The sequence below is a fragment of the Salvelinus sp. IW2-2015 genome, linkage group LG18 (assembly GCF_002910315.2).
Source record: "Salvelinus sp. IW2-2015 linkage group LG18, ASM291031v2, whole genome shotgun sequence".
NCBI classification, from domain to species: domain Eukaryota; kingdom Metazoa; phylum Chordata; class Actinopteri; order Salmoniformes; family Salmonidae; genus Salvelinus; species Salvelinus sp. IW2-2015.
In genome coordinates this window covers 21142814-21160889 of record NC_036858.1, presented here as the reverse complement: position 1 = coordinate 21160889, position 18076 = coordinate 21142814, and the positions used below count along the sequence as shown (strand labels likewise).

Sequence of the window (18076 nt, the reverse complement as noted above, 5' to 3'; positions counted from 1 at the left end):
AGACAAACTTCCCCAAGCACCAATTGTTTCTGCAAATCAAGTCTGCAGAAATGTGCGCATCTCCAGTCAAGACAGGACCTGCACACACACACACACACACACACGTGTTCACATTTTCCGTCTGGTGCCCGCATCGCGTTAATTGTTGTTTTCATTACTTCATGATAATAACTTTGGAAATGTGTGTGTTTATATCAAAGTAAGTACCTTATTGTGTTATAATAGTTTCTGTATGATGTGTTATGTCATTTCTACTGTAGCTTACTGTATATATGGAGTATAATATATTTGTGTGTATTCCTTATAACCGCGGACACGTTAGGTAATGTTAACGTAAACTGACCCCATCCCGTACAAATGTGCGCAACCGCAACATTCAAACGAGGCTACAAAGAAAACTAATGGGACTGTAGCGACTGTGTTGGCTTCAAATTCGGGGGTGTGAACTAGGTTTCTATTCAAGCGTTGATCGACATGGTAATGGCTCTATAGTATTGGAGAAAAGTTGAAAAAACGGACCCTCCGTTACATCGTGACGTGTCATGTCGTAACGTACAGCACGCATAAAGCAACTATTTCTGTCTTACAATCTCTCTCCACCAGGTGTAGCACTTCTCTCATCGTTTAAAAACAAGAAATGGACAGTGACGGGGGTAAGGAGGGGATACTTAGTCATTTTTTGCATCATCATTGCATGCGATCATCATTCTCAAAGCCGCTGTTTACTTCTAAGATCACTTTAGCACCGCCCTAAAAATTCGACACAAACCTTCAAATAGGTATGTAATGACACATTATATAAACTCTTTATAGTGTTTTATTTACATTTTAGAGGCGATAAGGTGATAKGTTGGACAGATCGAGTGAAAAAAAGCAATTTTCCCACACATCTCTCCTCACTATCACGCATTAGTTTCGCTTCCCCACCCGCCATTTTTAAAAAGACCCGACGGGGCTCATTGCTTGCTTGAATTATGCAGAAATGGGCAGCGTTTAGGTCATGAAATTGATAATGTTGGAAAGGGGAGAAATTGTGCTTTACAATGGTATTGACATTACAGTTGATCTGGAAATATTACGTTTTTGGGGTGCTAAAATAAGGGCAATTGTACGGACCAAGGAGATGTGTGAGTTTACGTTACTCATTTCATATAACCTTTATGGTGTTATAATCAATCGTGCTTATGTAGCTAGCTACACTCTTCTATTAGCTCTGTAAAACAATGCTAATTGCATCAGAGAAGTATTAGCTTGTGTTGTATTTTGAAGGCACCCTGGCCTTATGACCATGGTTTGTTTTCATTTGGCCTATTTAGCATAGCACTGTTCTGCCCTGCCCTTGTGGAGCTCTACAGATACTGTTTCTTACTGTTATAACTCATATTTYTTATTTTTGTCAATGCAATATATTATTTTTTTAGCAGTGTTATTATGTTACATCTTTGTAATATTGTTTTATTGCTATATCCTGATTGTATTCTAATTACTAATAATTCCTCTTTATTCTGTACCTTCAGAAACTACACACTCAAAACAGTATTTGCCAATATCATAACTGGAGCTGGACATCTTTAGAACTGAAGATTGAGGACAGCTTTTGTATGCTAGCGTACACTCAACAGTTTTACTGGATAAAAACAGCAAGAAAACACATAGGCCAATAGGTAATAGTCATCTATTTTATTGAAGTATTGGTGATGCTTGAACAACAACTTGTTTTACTAGAGGGGAAAAAAACTGAATATGCATAACCCATATTTCATATTCATGCAGTGCATTTCCACCCCCCACCTCTAAAGGCATAAGATCATGGCAGGCCACCTGTCAGTAATTGCTGCAGATGTACTCAATAGTACTTGAYCATATGATACTCCCCAAAGCATGGTGAAACACATAGAGGTGTGTCACAAGTTAAACACATGTACTTTGTCAACCTCCTCTGCTTCCTTCTCTTGGTGCCAGACAGGCAGACTTTGCAGTGACYATTCTGTGCAGTGAGGCGTAGGGGATTGTCTGCAGCAGGACGGCCCCCAGTGGATGGGCGCCGAGGGGTGTGGTGCTCCTCCAGCAGCTCTCTCATTAGGTTRTCTCTGTACTTTTGGTAGGTAATTACTCTACCTGTGGGGAGGATGAGGGAAGGGAGAGGATGATGAGGCAGTGGGTAGGTGGGTGAGATATTGTCACTATATTTGCATAATGGAACTGTATGTGATTTGTAAGTGAACTGCACGTCCAATTACAAAAAATACCTCGTTCAGTAATCATCTCACCTGGATCACCGGGATACAATCTTCCCAGCTCTGCATACTTTGCTGTGAGAAGGCAGAGTCATTAGATCATTTATTTTGGTACTGTCCATATGTAGCTCCTTTTTGGTCACAGTTCCAGGAATGGCTGAAGAATTGCAACATTTACCTAGAACTAATACTGCAGATAGCAATACTGGGTGATTGGAAAAGTCAGTCAATCAATAATATAATAATTATTTAAGCAAAAGTATTTATCTTAAATTTACAATCTGTAGAAGCTATGAGAAAAGAAAGGTTGAGTACTTTTGTGAAGCATCACAGCACAGTTGAAAAAATATATGTCAAATAGAAATCCAAAATGGATGGTGTTCGGCAACATATGGGAGGGGTTGAATGTCGCTGAAGGGTGGGATTAATAACAACAAGATAACCAATGTAAAACATATGGAGTCTGTAAAATGTATATAGGTTCAGAAATTTTGTGAAATAGCACAGTTTCAAATAGAAATCAAACTGGATGGACATCAGAAATAGAGGAAGGACTAAAAACAAATAAAATATTGCATTTAACCTTTATTTAACTTCTTGCCGCACAGATCCCTTTTACGGGATCATTTTCGTAAACAACCGCTGAATTACAGAGCGCCAAATTCAAAAATACAAAAAATATTTATAATCATGCAATCACAAGTGAAATATACCAAAACACAGCGTAGCTTGTTGTTAATCCACCTATCGTGTCAGATTTTGAAAATATGCTTTACAGCGAAAGCAATCCAAGRGTTTGTGAGTGTATCAATCACTGCTAGAACAGCTAGCCTTAAATTAGCTTGGTCACAAAAGTCAGAAAAGCAATAAAATTAATCGCTTACCTTTGATAATCTTCGGATGTTTGAACTCACGAGACTCCCAGTTACACAATAAATGTTATTTTTGTTCGATAAAGATTAGTTTTATAACCAAAAACCGCCATTTGGTTTGCGCGTTATGTTAAGAAAACCACAAGCTCGTTCCGGTACTGAAGGGCAGACGAAAATTCCAAAAAGTATCCGTAATGTTCGTAGAAACATGTCAAAGGTTTTTTATAATCAATCCTCAGGTTGTTTTTAACATACATAATCGATCATATTTCAACCGGACGGTAAACTGTTCAATACTACAGAGAAAGAAAATGTCGAGCCACATCTTTCCTGCGCAGGAACTAATCAATGGACACCTGACGCGTTTTGATAAATCTCGCTCATTTTTCAAAATAAAAGCTTGAAACTATGTCTAAAGCCTGGTCACAGCCTGCGGAAGCCATTGGAAAAMGAATCTGGTTGATACCCCTTTAAATGGAGGGGCAAGCAATGGAACAGGGATAAAAATCAGTTCTGTTATACTCACAGACAATATTTTGACAGTTTTGGAAACTTTAGAGTGTTTTCTATCCTAATCTGTCAATTATATGCATATTCTAATATCTGAGCCTGAGAAATAGTCTGTTTACCTTGGGAACGTTATTTTTCCAAACATAAAAATTCTGCCCCCTAGCTGAAAGAAGTTAACTAGGCAAGTCAGAARAAATTCATATTTACATTGACGGTCTAGGAACAGTTAACTGCCTTGGCAGAACGACAGATTTTCACCTTGGCAGCTCGGGGATTCGATCTAGCAACCTTTAGTTGCTGGCCCAATGCTCTAACCACTAGGCTATCTGCCACCCAGTTACAATATAACTATTGTAAAATAGATTGTGTCTGTAAAATGTGTATAATATGTATAAACTGAAGGCAGAAGCCTAAGTGTTATTGTTTATTCCAATTGTWKTCCAATTGGGGGAGGGGTGGTAGGGGTTTGCGGCGAATAATAAAGGTATATTCAAAAAAAAAAGTATGTATATATGTGTACATGTATGAATGTTTATGTACTGTATATACAGTACAAAATCCATGTCTACGTGTGTGTATAGTGCGTATTTTATCGTGTGTGTGTGTGTGTGTGTGTGTGCGTGTGCACCTATGTTTGTGTTGTTTCAGGGTCCCCGCTGTTCCATAAGATGTTTTTTTTAATCTAATTTTACTACTTTCATGAGTTACTTGATGTGGAATAGTGTTCCACATCAAGTTGACATGGCTCTATTTAGTACTGTGCGCCTTCCATAGTCTGTTCTGGACTTGGGGACTGTGAGGAGACCTCTTGTGGCATGACTTGTGGGGTATGCATGGGTGTCCAAGCTGTGCAGCAGTAGTTCAAATAGACAGCTTGGTGCATTGAACATGTCAATAAATACAAGCAGTGATGAAGTCAATCTCTCCTCCACTTTGAGCCAGGAGAGAATGACAAGSATATTATTAATATTAGCTCTCTGTGTACATCCAAGGGCCATCCATGCTATCCTGTTCTGAACCAATTGCAATTTTCCTAAGTCCTTTTTTTGTGGCACCTGACCACACGACAGAACAGTAGTCCAGGTGCGACAACTAGGGTCTGTAGGACCTGCCTTGTTGACAGTGCTGTCAAGAAGGTAAAGCAGCGCCTTATCATAGACATACTTCTCCCCATCTTAGCTACTGATGTATCATGTTTCAACAATGACAGTTTACAATCCAGGGTAACTCCAAYCAGTTTAGTCACCTCAACTTGCTCAATTTCCACAATATTTATTACAAGATTTAGTGGAGGTTTAGGGTTAAGTGAATGATTTGTCCCAAATACAATGCTTTTAGTAAACTATCATGGTCCAAACACACCAAGACATTCTTGACGAGGGCACGACAATGTCTTTTCCCCCTCAGGAGATATTTGGCACGGGTCCCCAGATCCTCAAAAAGTTCTACAGCTCCACCATCGAGAGCATCCTAACCGGTTGCATCACCGCCCGGTATTTCAACTGCTCAGCATTTAACTAGCATGGCTACCACAGCATTCTGCAGCGATACACCATCCCATCTGGTTTGTGCTTAGTGGAACAATCATTTGTTTTTCAACAGGCCAGTAACCCAACACACCTCCAGGCTGTATAAGGGCTATTTGACCAAGAAGGAGAGTGATGGAGTGCTGCATCAGATGACCTGCCCTCCACAATCACCCGACCTCAACCCAATTGAAATGGTTTGGAATGAGTTGGACCACAGAGTGAAGGAAAAGCAGCCAACAAGTGCTCAGCATTTGTGGGAACTCCTTCAAGACTGTTAGAAAGGCATTCCAGGTGAAGCTGGTTGAGAGAATGCCAAGTGTGCAAAGCTGTCATCAAGGCAAAGGGTGGCTACTTTGAAATATACAAATCTAAAATATATTTAGATTTGTTTAACACTTTTMMTTTTTTTTGTGTTATTTCATAGTGTTGATGTCTTCACTATTATTCTACAACGTAGAAAGTAATACAAATAAAGAAAAACCCTTGAATGAGTAGGTGTGTCCGAACTTTTGACCGGTACTGTATGTAGCTCTGAGAATCCGCACAGCGCCTAGCCAGCTCATAACTAAGCCTGACATCCCTGGAGAGAACAAACTGGCTTTGTATCTTTGTTTTTAAACCTCCCCACACGGTCCACTGCCCCTACTCAGGGATACATGCATAGCCGGGAACATGAAAGCAGCGTGTCAGAAACCTCCTGTGTGCGTGCCGTGGTCTGAACTCATTGTCTGTGTTTATTAGTTTCTGTTGTCCCCACCATCTGTCGTTCCCTTTATGTGTGATACTTGTCCTCTCCTACTTGGAAAGAATGCTGGCTTTTAACTTCACAATGTAGGGGAGAGTGGGGAAAGTTGAGAAATGTTTAACATGTCGCATCACTACGTCAACGGAAATATAGAAGTCCTTCAAACAAATATATCTACATATACAGTATTTCAGGGTGTTGTGTATCCCTGAAAATAATCAGGGACATAACTTTTTTGGACAGGCTGTTTTCAAAAGTTGTCTCGGCACAACTTACCCCAGGGTATGGGGTAATTCGAGTATTAGAACAGGGTAAGTTGAGCCAAAAGAAAGCTCTGCAGTTGGGACAGCTTTATGTAGGCCCAAACAGTTTGTGGGCACTGCTTGTCACCATTATAGTGCAATTAATGTATTATGTTATGTGGTGGCTTTGCTGGCATGCATCAAAAAAAATGTTTGCCCCACCAGGATATACATGCTAAAATCGCCACTGTTCATATACAATGTCCCATGGTCTCCCACTCACATTCCGTTTGCAGTGATACATCCACTACCTGGTTTCTTAAATAAGGGCAATGATGCTCTGTACAAAAAGCCTTGATACTGCATGTGTAAATTAGAGGTCGACCGATTAATCGGAATGGCCGATTAATTAGGGCCGATTTCAAGTTTTCATAACAATCGGAAATCGGGCGCCGATTTTTTTAATTTTTTTTTACACCTTATTTAATCTTCATTTAACTAGGAAAGTCAAAATAGGCAAATGAATTACCTAAAAATCATACAATGTGATTTTCTGGATTTTTGTTTTAGATTCCGTCTCTCACAGTTGAAGTGTACCTATGATAAAAACTACAGACCTCTACATGCTTTGTAAGTAGGAAAACCTGCAAAATCGGCAGTGCATCATCAATACTTGTTCTCCCCACCCTATATATATAAAATTATTATTATTATTTTTTTTATTATATATCGGCCGATTATTCGGTATCGGCTTTTTTTGTCCTCCAATAATCGGTATCGGCGTTGAAAAATCATAATCGGTCGACCTCTAGTGTAAATGTGTGTGTACATCTGTGTGTGCTTGCGTGCATAATGCAGAATTTATATTATTAAATAGAACTGATTGAAAAGGATACTGAGGTAGAGAGAAAGTGAAGGAGCAAGAACGACAGAAAGACAGAAGAGAGTAGATTGAGATAGAAGACAATGATATGGAGAGAATGACCGGCCATCACCAAGGAGAGGAAAAAAGGGAAGGAACAGATGGAGAGGAGCCATGTGAGGTTTCAGTGAATGCCTCAAATGGTACCCTATTCCCTATATGGGTGATTCTACAAAAGCGGTGAAAATTGCAGACCCCCCCCAAAACAACTATTTAAAGAAAACAGTTGTCTACAAACTTAGGACATGTGTTTACATCATGATATGTTCTAATTCAATCCAAGGCAATAACAAACATATTGTACAAAGTCATTGTCTACTACAATTAAGTCTCCCAACAAAGGAACATTTATTTGCATCATGATATGTGACTCAACACCTGGATTCGGTCTTAAGTAGCAAAATGTGAAATGGTGTTTTTTTACATTGGATAAAAGGAGAGACTCAGAGCTACGAAATGGTATAGCATACACTGCATTTGAGGAACAATGGGAAAGTAATTCTGCTTTGAAAGTTGATCAATTTGTAAACTCACTTTTGAGATATTCACCTTTGAATGTTTTGCTATCTAGTGAAGCGCTCTTTGTCTACACCCATTCAGCATCGTTCACACCATCTTAAGCTTTAGCCCACCCATCTCGTTTTGCTCTCCGAGCACACACTTGACGCTCTGGCCGATAATTTGTTTACCTCCGGATAACATGAAAACAGCCTAACCAACAATTTCATGATGCTTTTTTGCAGACGTTTACTGACACCTTTCATAATCAACGGATGTTTTACACACGTCACGTAACGTTAGCTAACGACCCAGAGGAAAAACCAGTCGCTTATAGTGGACTTTTCTCAAAATCAAGAGAAATAAAAGCATTTCTCAAACTAGTAATATTTTGGAACCATTAGAGTCCAAAGTATTTATCATGACCCCCCTTAGGAGCAACAATGAGATGCTAAAGAGAATAGACTATAATATTAGAGAAAAATAAGAAAACCAAGGTATCTCATTTATGAAAATCTGTGCTCATTCACTGCTGAGTTCTCCTTAACAGTCCTTTTGAGCAATTAAAAGACATGAGAAAGAAATAGCCATTTTGATACTTATGTGAGACACATTATCTTTGTTTGAGATTAACATTTAAGCACTATCTGATAAGTATAAAATCTCAATATAATCTCCCCAGGATCTCACTCGTCTTGTATATGTCTCATAAAATTGTTTGGAAGAAATAGCCTGAGAATTACATGCCAACACATGGAGAATGAATGAGACATAAGAGAGATGTAAGCCACAATATTATTTTATTCACACCTTTTGAAACAATGAAATTTAATTTCAAAGCTGAATGTAACAGCACTGAATTCCCAATAGCACATTGTTCTTAATGTTGAGCGCTTGTAAGTTGAGCCCATGATCTACAGAGACACAATGAACATGAGTGTGCTCGTCTCTAAGGAAAATAAGATGAATACAGTAAGGCGGAAACCAAGTACCCAACACAAAACTGCCTAATCGACAATTAAGATTGAAACCAATTAACTTCTTATGGCTGCAGGGGCAGTATTGAGTAGCTTGGATGAAAGGTGCACAGAGGTGCCCAGWGTAAACGGCCTGCTCCTCAGTCATAGTTGCTAATATTTTCACTTCCTACGGCTTCCACTAGATGTCAACAGTCAATAGAATTTTGTCTGATGACTAATGTGAAGGGGGGCCGAAMGAGACAGGAATTAGTCACCACTGCCACGTGCCGACCATGCTTTCACCTTGCGTGTGCACATGAGGACCTCCGTTCCACCGCTCATCTGAAGTCAATGTAATTCTCCGGTTGGAACGTTATTCAAGATTTATTTTAAAAACATTCTAAAGATTGATCCAGTACATCGTTTGACATGTTTCTACTGACTGTTACGGAACTTTTGGACATTTCGTCATGTTATAGTGGACGCGCTTTGTGACTTTGGAATTGTTTACCAAACGCGCTAACCAAAGTGGCTAATTGGACATAAATAACGGACATTATCGAACAAATCAAGCATTTATTGTGGACCTGGGATTCCTAGGACTGCATTCTGATGAATATTATCAAAGGTAAGCAAACGTTTATCATGTATTTTCTAGGTTCTGTTGACTCCAACATGGCGGCTAATTTGGCTATTGTTCTGAGCTCTGTCTCAGATTATTGCATGGGTTGCTTTTTCCGTAAAGTTTTTGAAATCTGACACAGCGGTTGCATTAAGGAGAGGTATATCTATAATTCCATGTGTATAACTTGTATTATCATCTACATTTATGATGTGTATTTCTGTTGAAACGACGTGGCTATACAAAATCACTTGATGTTTTTGCAACTAGTGAATGTAAAGCGCCAATGTAAACTCAGATTTTTTTATATAAATATMAACTTTATCAAACAAAACATGCATGTATTGTGTAACATGAAGTCCTATGAGTGTCATCTGATGAAGATKATCAAAGGTTAGTGATTAATTTTATCTCTATTTCTGCTTTTTGTGAAAGCTATATTTTGCTGGYAAAATGGCTGTGCTTATTGTGGTTTGGTGGTGACCTAACAATCGTTTGTAGTGCTTTCGCTGAAAAGCATATTTGAAATCGGACACTTTGGTGGGATTAACAACAAGATTACCTTTAAAATTATATAAGACACATGTATGTTAGAGGAATTTTAATTATGAGATTTGTTGTTTGAATTTGGCGCCCTGCACAATCACTGGCTGTTGTCATATCGATCCCGGTAGCGGGATGCAGCCATAAAAGGTAAACTTTTTAGGGATAGGGGGCAGCATTTTCACTTTGGATGAATAGCTTGACCAAATTGAACTGCCTCCTACTCTGTCCCAGATGCTAATATATGCATATTATTATTACTATTGGATAGAAAACACTCTGAAGCTTCTAAAACTGCTTGAATGATGTCTGTGAGTATAACAGAACATATATGGCAGGCGAAAACCTGAGAAAAATCCAACCAGGAAGTGGAAAATCTGAGGTTTGTAGTTTTTCCAACTCGTTGCCTATCGAATATACAGTGTCTATGGGGTCAAATTACACTTCCTAAGGCTTCCACTAGATGTCAACAGTCTTTAGAACCTTGTTTGATGCTTCTATTGTAAAGTAGGGGGGAATGAGAGGGGATTGAGTCAGTGGTCAGGCAGAGTAGCATGAGCTGACCACGCGCATTCACGTGAGAGTTAGCTTGAGTTCCATTGCATTTCTGAAGACAAAGGAATTATCCGGTTGGAACATTATTGAAGATTGATTCTGTACTTCGTTTGACATGTTTCTACGAACTGTAATATGACTTTTTTGACTGTGTCTGAACTAAGCGATCGCGCATTGAGCATTCGGATTACTGGGCTAAACGCGCAAACAAAAAGGAGGTATTTGGACATAAATGTTGGACGTTATCYAACAAATCAAACATTTATTGTGGAACTGGGATTCCTGGGAGTGCATTCTGATGAAGATCAAAGGTAATTTAATATTTATAATGCTATTTCTGACTTCTGTTGACTCCAACATGGCGGATATCTGTATGGCTTGATTTGTTGTCTGAGCGCCGTARTCAGATTATTGCATGGTTTGCTTTTTCAGTAAAGTTTTTTTGAAAATCGGACACAGTGGTTGCATTAAGGAGAAGTATATATCTAATTCTGTGCATAACACTTGTATCTTATATTAAAGTTCATGATGACTATTTCTGTAAATTGATGTGGCTCTCTGCAAAATCACCGGATGTTTTGGAAGCAAAACATTACTGAACGTAACGCACCAATCTAAACTGAGGTTTTTGGATATAAATATGAACTTGATCGAACAAAACATACATGTATTGTGTAACATGTTGTCCCGGGAGTGTCATCTGATGAAGAATATCAAAGGTTAGTGATTAATTTGATCTCTACTTCTGCTTTTTGTGACTCCTCTCTTTGGTTGGAAAATGGCTGCATGCTTTCTGTGACTAGTTGCTGACCTAACACAATGATATGTTGTGCTTTCGCCGAAAAGCGTTTTTGAAATCGGACACTGTGGTTGGATTAACGAGAAGTTTATCTTTAAAATGGTGTCTAATACTTGTATGTTTGAGAAATTTGAATTATGAGATTTCTGTTGATTGAATTTGGCACCCTGTAATTTCATTGGCTGTTGGCGAGGGGTTCGTTCCCAAACAGGTTAAGGTATCCTTTTTTATAACAAAGTTTAGCATAACCAATGTGAACTTAGAACCTTAGAATTCTATCTGTCATTTTTTTGGGGGGGGGTATTGACATAATGTTGATCTAAAATCTGAAGTTAAGATTTTTGAAATCACTTGCATATCTAAATGTCCTAGAATGTGGATACTTGGTACCTTCAGGGTGATGACCTTGTTGAGCAATAAAAGTTTAATATARTAAATAACAGTTTCGCTGAGATGTGAAAACTCTGATGCTCAATATCTCAGAATCACTCAGAACACAGATATAATCTTAGAATTCTAAGATCATGACAATTTTTTTTWAAAGACTGACCAAATGTAGTTCTTACTCAAATGTAGTTATTATCTAAAATAACAAACAATAAGACAATACTTACTTTAAGAGCCCAATCCCCCAACTGGCCTATCGTGTTTTAACGTTTGGATTATTCAGCACGGTCCGGAACTTGTTAATGAGGGCCTTTAGTTTACCAGACTCCACGGATGCATAACGCATGACATAAGCTGCAGTTGATAAACAGAGAAAATAAAGTTGTTTAAGAAAGTGTTTGGTTTAGAGTATAAACCAAAAGTCTTAAATGTCCGAATCACATTTCAACGATAGGACATGTCTTTTGAACAGTACCCCCATCTCTCATTCCCCCAAATGGATATGTGAGGTTCTATGAGTGGATTTTGCATGTTTCTCTAGTTTATCAAAGGTTAAACTTACTCAGGATTGCGTTCACTCGGGCCTGGTCCAGCATCGATTTGCCTTCAGGACACTTTCCATGCCATCCAAAGGCAACAGGGTTGACACACTCCTTGTCAGTGACAAAAATGGTCAAACAGGAGATGGAACAGGCAGAGCCAGTCACGCTGTAATGTTTGATGAATTGCGGCAAGATTAAATTATATGTACAGACCACAGCCCYGATACAGCTCCTGCTTGCCCATCCTAGTAGGTGTGTCGGATGCAGCCTCTTGGAATTTCTCAAAACTGTCACAAGCCCCTCACAGCTTTGACTTGGTCAGGGCCTGTAAGAAAACATTACATGAGAGTGTTATGAGACAATGAAAACTATAATCTACTGCTTCTCAGACAAGCAAAGTGAAATAATGAAACTACATCTTACTCAAGCTCAAATGCACTTCTTCCATTTTCCTCTTTTCCTGCATTAGTTTGTAAACTTGCTGTTTGCAGATCTGGCATGGCTGCCATGGTCTGTGTTCATCTTCCATGGGCTCCCCATATTCGCTCTGTGGACTGCGGTCAATAACAACTGTGTCAGCAAAAGCAGATGGTGTTGGAGCTCTGGATTCTGCATTCAGTGGACCTGGTTCTTCAGATGACAGCAGCATGCCCGTGAATGACTCCCTGGGAGTCAAACCTCTCAACAAAGGGGTGTTAACCTGCTGGTCCAGGTTGAAATAGCTTGGGCCAGCTCCTGGAGAGTCAGAGTCGGGAGCTTTGAAGTGTGCACCATCCTGGTATGGTGGGGGGTATAGACAGTGGGGCTGGGAAGAATGAGAGTGAAGAGGATGTACTAAATTCTTGCCATAAAATKTGGCAGCAGAATCTTTGCTGAGTGTCCATCCTCAAACCTCACAAAGGCAAACAGATCTGAAAAGACCAATACATTAACACTAGAAGAACTAAGCAGTCAAAATTACCATTGTGGGATTTAAAAAACAATCCCACGCACTGCTCAGAACCAATACAAAGACAATTGCGCAAGTAAAAAAAAATTATGGCAGATACTATTAGCTTTTGTGGCCAGCACCTACCTCTTGTGTCATCAGCATCATGAGAAGGGTCTCCATCTCCCTCACTTTAGGAGCTGGCTTGCGTCGTCTCTTTGGCAATTCTCTAGCTGGCAGAGACTTCTTCATTCTTGATCATTTCAGGCTGGTGGGTGATGCAATCAAAACACTGATGCAAAATGTACTGCAAATTGAGCCTATAAGTAAGACAATGGTATAGAGTGTTTCCCACAAGAATAGCTACACATGCCACAGAATGTTTGATGTGTGGTTACCAATGATGACAGAGACTCACTATTATGTTTGAAGACCAAGCATTTGAAAGGGGGTGGGAAGTGTTAGTTCATTTTCTCCCAACTGCCTGAATTACACTGACTGTCTGGATGGGATWACGCTATTAGCTACTAATTGGGAGACTGGTACCAACCCCTCCATTTCAAATACACTAGCTGATTGTAGACAGAAACTCATAACATATAGATTCACTACATATTCAAACCTTTTTTACCCCAGGAACACAGGAATATAGGATAAAATTAACTTACACTTTCCACCCCCTTTACCAGCCTATCTGGTGTAATTCAGTCCTCAACATTTTATATACCAAATATACATTGAACATATTGTTGCAAAAACGAACTTAATATAGACAACTGAAGGACATTGGCTAGTAGGTCCATAAACATATATGATCCCATTTCAGATGCATTAGCTAGCTCCAACACATACTAGGTTGTTGTGTGGTTAACGTTAATTAACCACCACACACTTCAAACGTTTGAGAAAGGCCTCTATTGAAGTTAGCCAGAGGATAGCTAATTGTAATGTTCACCTACATTTGTAACGTTATCTTTTTACTTCTGCTTTCAACACAAGCTCTAGTTAGGTAACGTTGGTTGGCTTTGTAAAAACATGTCTCACATAGCCAAAGTTACCCAAACGAATGACACTAACGTTAGTAACATTAGCCAAATACATTAGCTACTAGCTAGCGTTAGACAGCTAATGTCAGCTAGCTAAGATAAGCTAACGTACGATAGCTAGTCCAGCTAAAACTACATTATGGTGATTACTTGATGGGAGGAAAATGCAATTCATTTATACACACCTTGTTTAACGTTGTTTGAGTACTTGGAGTGAGCGAGTCACGAGTGTAGCTTGCTTCTCATTTCTCAAGCGTTAGTCTYCATATCTCTCAGGTGCCAAGCTGATCGCCAACCACCAATCAATGAAGTTGAATAGATGACATGCTTTTACTTAACCAATAGGGGAGTCTAAAATATGGCSCTGCATTTAAGGAGCAAATCCCTAAATACCAAAAACAGGAGGGAAAATATTTACTTTCTATTTTTCATCTAGGAACAATTTAATGTTCCTAGGCGTTTGTCTTTTCATTTGTTCTTAGTCTGAAGCAAGGAATCTTTCTCAAGGTTTCCAACAATAAGAAACTATCTTGTAAGTATAGGCTACCTGAAGCATGCCAATATAATTTTCTTATTAACACTACAATTTTCCCCATGGTTGTTGTTGGTTTAGCTGTTCGCAAATGTTAATTACACAGTGTCCAGAATGATGAAAGGCATMACTCATTGTGTCATTAGAGAAACAACATAGACGGCATAGTACTGAACATGTACAGGTGAGGAGTAATATAGCCCTTGCACACTGCCATGATGATATGTTTCTCGGTAACGCATGACTGAATATTTACCATAACAAAGCACTTTTTCATAATCCCTGCTTCTATTTTTCTGTATATGCAGCTGGGTATGGAGCATAACTCAGGAAGCCTGGGGAAAAGCACCAATCAAAGTTCAGGTTGGATACATTATTAGGACTAGCCTACAGCCACTGATCCCAAGTTAATTATGGTGAAAACACATTTGCACCTCAGGTGTATCACATCTACAGGCATGGTTGCACATGTGCTACACACACAGGTTTTCACAAATACAGCGTAGCTTTATTGTATGGCAACAACATTTACAAGATGATTAGAAATATTAATTGTCACAAAAAGAAAAAACTAAATATTTAGGACCTAATCTATCAATTTTGTAGACGTAAAGATTAGTTATTGTATTTAGTTTGTTGTTTTCATATACATAGTTTTTACTTGTTCACAGGTTCATCACAACAGATTGAGCATTCCAACCCAAGACCAGAAGCCTCATATACAGAGCAAAATATTGAGGAAGATTGGGATGTCTTTGAAGAGGAGTCTCTTGCCATGAAGGAGTCAGCCTATGATGATGGACTAAACTGGGATGAGGAGTTTCATGATACCATGGAGGAGTCTGCCTTTGATGATTGTGTAAACTGGGATGAGGAATTTGAAAGGGTTGCTGGCAGAGATGGATCTCCCTCAACATGCAAGGAGGATTCAGTGATTAATGTGGAACAACCACTCTGTGACAATGCCCTTACAACTGTTGCTGAGTGCCTTCTTATCATATGATATATATAAATTGTCACAAAGTCACTGGAAAGGCCCTCATTGACTTACTGAAACTGATTACGTTGCTTTGTCCAGAAGAATTTAACACAGATTGTTAGAGCAGCATACATAAATTCAGAGAATTTCCCCCCATCTCTGCTGCAGTATCCTATATCTTGCACAAGTATCGTAGTCCTTATTTGGTATTAGTTGAGAAGGATGATAGCGTATGTCAATCGTGTGGTGCCAATGTGCTGAAAGAGGAAGCAACATCTTATTTTATTGKCGTTTCTATTGAGGAGCAACTGCAGGTGCTGGTTGCAAAAGAGAGATTCAAAGAAAAATGTCAGAATTTCAGATTCAAGAGGCAGAAAAATTTGGATATACACTGCTCAAAAAAATAAAGGGAACACTTAAACAACACAATGTAACTCCAAGTCAATCACACTTCTGTGAAATCAAACTGTCCACTTAGGAAGCAACACTGAAATCATTGACAAAAATTCAACACACGCAAAAACAATTGCAGTATTGTTCCTCACTTTGTTATATTAATGTCTAAATCAATGTAAAAATATGGAGAAGTATAATAGTTTAAAGACAATCACAATATATTTAGATTATTTTATATTGGGTCGTTCTATTTGATTTCAATCACTTTTTGACTGACCCCTTTTGATTAGAAACAAAATTTCCATACATATTTCCCATGGTAGAAGTGGTCAGGGAATTTTTTGGACCTGAATGCCAAACTTTATGGAGATCAGGTGCTCAATTGACATTTTGCATACCCCGCCCTGCCATGAGACATCCATGTCTTCATCACTGGAAAGATAAATGGTTGAGGTTGATATCATTTAAAAGCTTACAAACAGGGTTGTCAAACTGTTTCATTAAAAAAAAAAATATATACACATTTTCATTTTTTTACCTTTAATGTAAATAATAAAAAAATGCGTAAACTCAGATTTTCACATACTGTATGTGGTACCTTAGATCCTTTTTACACCATCTGAGGTGTTTGTGTTGTGCCCACCATTGTTTAGAACACAGCATACTTTTGTATACAGGGTGGGTGTCATTTCAATCATAGAAATAGAATGTATAGAATGGACATAACCCTTCATACCGCTGCAATTATTGATTGGTACATCATTGAAATTTAAATTGAACAGAAATTTTAACTTCCAAGTATTACCACAAAGATGGCCGCTGGTCCACCTGGAATGAGTTTTACAAGACAATTGTTCTACAACACCTTGCTACGAAAGTAGCTTGCAACTTAGTTTCAATGTTTCATCACTCATGTAACTTCTCTAGGATAGGGGCAGCATTTTTACTTTGGATGAATAGCGGCCCATAGTGAACTGCCTCCTACTCTGTCCCAGATGCTAATATATGCATATTATTATTACTATTGGATATAAAACACTCTGAAGTTTCTAAAACTGGTAGAATGATGTCTGTGAGTATAACAGAACTCATAGGCAGGCAAAAACCTGAGAAAAATTCCAAACAGAAGTGAGAATTCTGAGGCTGGTCGATTTTCAACTCATCACCTATTCAAATCCCAGTAAGACATGATCTGTTTGCACTTCCTACGCCTTCCACTAGATGTCAACAGTCTGTAGAACGTTGAATGAAGCCTCTACTGTGATGTGGGGCCGGATGGGAGGTGTTGATCAGTGGTCTGGCAGAGTGCCAGGTCCTGGTCACGCGCATTCCACATGATATCGCCTTGCGTTCTATTACTTTGTAGACACAAAGGAATTCCCGTTGGAACGTTATTGATATTTAGATGAAAACATCCTGAAGATTGATTCTCTACTCAGTTTGACAAGTTTATTCGACCTGTAATATAACTTTTTTGAATTTTCGTCCGATGTTTGCCTGGACCTGCGCCCGAGCCGTTTGACATGTGTACTAAACGTGCTAGCAAAAGTAGCTACTTGGACATAATTAATGGACATTATCGAACAAAACAACAATTTATTGTGGAACTAGGATTCCTGGGAGTGCATTCTGATGAAGATCATCAAAGGTAAGGAATATTTATGATGTAATTTCGTATTTCTGTGACTCCAACATGGCGGAGAAATGTTGTTTATATCTGAGCGCCGTCTCAGATTATTGCATGGTTTGCTTTTTCCGTAAAGTTTTTTTGAAATCTGACACAGCGGTTGCATTAAGAACAAGTGTATCTTTAATTCTTTGTAAAACATGTATCTTTCATCAAAGTTTATGATGAGTATTTCTGTTATTTGATGTGGCTCTCTGCAATTTCTCCGGATATTTGGAGGCATTTCCATGAACATGGCGCCAATGTAAACTGAGATTTGTGGATATAAATATGCACATTATCGAACAAAACATACATGTATTGTGTAACATGATGTCCTATGAGTGTCATCTGATGAAGATCATCAAAGGTTAGTGATTCATTTTATCTCTATTTCTGCTTTTTGTGACTCCTATCTTTGGCTGGGAAAAGGCTGTGTTTTTCTGTGGCTATGTACTGAGCTAACATAATCGTTTGGTGTGCTTTCGCRGTAAATCCTTTTTGAAATCAGACATGTTGGCTGGATTCACAACATGTGTAGCTTTAATTTGGTGTCTTTCAWGTGTG

The 18076-nt window shown here is 38.8% G+C and overlaps 1 protein-coding gene and 1 long non-coding RNA gene across 3 annotated transcripts in view; one reads left to right on the top strand and one right to left on the bottom strand.

Moving 5' to 3' along the window:
* nrg3b (neuregulin 3b) overlaps positions 1-18076 on the bottom strand; it is a 412760-nt gene that overhangs the window by 383679 nt on the left and 11005 nt on the right. The gene's annotated exons all lie outside the window — the stretch shown is intronic.
* LOC111978316 (uncharacterized) lies at positions 14321-15927 on the top strand. 2 transcript variants are annotated; one of them, XR_002879145.2, is made up of 3 exons: positions 14321-14468; positions 14777-14831; positions 15140-15927. It is a non-coding gene; the product is annotated as an uncharacterized lncRNA (long non-coding RNA). The 2 variants fall into 2 exon arrangements; XR_011481413.1 differs by lacking the exon at positions 14321-14468 and adding an exon at positions 14477-14652.